Source organism: Ochotona curzoniae, unplaced genomic scaffold (assembly GCF_017591425.1).
Source record: "Ochotona curzoniae isolate NIBS_2020 unplaced genomic scaffold, NIBS_Ocur_1.0 contig_2210, whole genome shotgun sequence".
Classification (NCBI taxonomy): Eukaryota; Metazoa; Chordata; class Mammalia; order Lagomorpha; family Ochotonidae; genus Ochotona; species Ochotona curzoniae.
This window is the reverse complement of record NW_024465369.1, coordinates 19,741,452-19,743,214: the sequence shown is the minus strand read 5'-3', so window position 1 is coordinate 19,743,214 and position 1,763 is coordinate 19,741,452. Positions and strand designations below refer to the sequence as shown.

Below are 1,763 nucleotides of genomic sequence, written 5' to 3'. Positions count from 1 at the left end.
GTTGCGTGAGACCCAAGTGTGATCTGTGTTTTACATGTTTGTGTAGCTGAGAACATGCTCTACCACATCTACTCTATCCTTGAGGAGACAAAAGAAGAAATCAGAGAACTGCTTTTGGACTCAGTGCCATGCTGGTAACACCCAGCATTGAACAGAAGTTCACAGTTTTAAACACCAGAGCAGCGCTTTCAGCCAAAGATTCTGGACCTGCTTCTTTGACAAGCGGATCTTTGTGCTCCTTGGTAATTATTGTTATTACTCATTGAGCACCTTGCAGCTGCTAAGGCCAGCATTGGGTGGTTACTACACCTTGAGGCTCACAAAGTCTTGTGTTGTGGGCTTTCTTCCTGCCCTCGCAGTTGCACTGGGCTCCAAGAATGATGCAACATCATGGTATTGATAGACATAGTACAAAGAGTGTGAGTCTGCCGAAGACCCAGGAGAGGCTAATGGGGACAGGGTATCTTTTTATAGGTACATCCACAGTCCATTATGAACAATTCCACTAAAGATTTTGATCAAATTTGAAATGAGGGTGAGATTCTAAGACTTAATTGGGAAAAAGAAAAAAGTAATAGCTTTCAATATACCTATCATGCTATCTGGCACTTAAATAACAGAATAGAACAACCCAGAGCAAATAGATGCCTGCTTAGGATTTTCTGAAAGGATGAACATAAATGAATCAAATTAAATAACTAAGCTTTTAGTGCACACATGATTATATATGCTAACAAACAAGAAACAGTGGCCACACCTAAAAGGCACACTGAGGTTCTAGAAACCAGTCACCTAGGAATTCAAATTTTCAAATACCCAGACACAGATTTCAAATTGCTTAAAAGCAGATTCAATGAACTCCAAGAGTGCAATTTAATATTCTTACAGAAACAATGAATATGAAGATGGAAGTAATTAAAATCAAACAAATCCTTCAACTGAAAATTAGACCAAGTAAAATTAAAAACATGTTAGAAAGCATCAATTGTGGAAGAGATCAAACAGAAGAAAGAATCATTGATTTCGAGGACAGTGTGTCTGAAAACATAAAGTTTGGGGGAAATTCAAGAGGAATGAATAAAGTTTACCAGAACTTTAGAACAACACAGAAAAGCCAAATATTCAAGCTATAGGGATTCAAGAAAGATGTAGGAATGACAAAGATCTGGAAAGCATATTCAGAGACAATGAAACACCATGAAATCTAGTGGTAGATGCACCTATCCAGCTACAAGAAGGTCAAACTCATAATAAATGGAACCAAATGTACCTCCAAGACATCAAAATCAAGTTCTCCAAAGTTAACAATAATAATTTTAAAAAAGGATTCCCATGTCTAAATGTTTCCAAAATCACTTGTAGACTTCTACACTTGATCTTAGCCAAAAGGCCGAGAAGCGATTGTAGACTTCTTAGCACAAATTGTGGAAGCCTGGAAGTAGTGGGGTAACACTTCTATAGCTGGGAAGGAAAAAACTTTCCAAACAGGAACACAATTCATTAGCACTATCCTTCAAAAATGAGGATGGGAGAGATATTACAAGTCAAACAAAGGTTAAAAGAATTTATCACTGCTACAATTATGCTGCTAAAAATTATAAGGAGATTTGTACAAACTAAAAGAGATGCTGCTGAGAAGAAAATTTTAGAAAGTAGAAAATTCACCAATGGGAGTAACTATGCAAATTCAGGATGCTGAAATATTGTAAGCATGGTGCACAAACCACTGACACCTTTAATTCAATGAATAAAACTATAATTGT

At 36.8% G+C, this 1,763-nt stretch overlaps 1 pseudogene; it reads right to left on the bottom strand.

Moving 5' to 3' along the window:
• Nucleotides 1-1,285: 1,285 nt before the first annotated feature.
• On the bottom strand, nt 1,286-1,402 carry LOC121150983 (annotated as a pseudogene).
• Between the last annotated feature and the right edge of the window lie 361 nt (nt 1,403-1,763).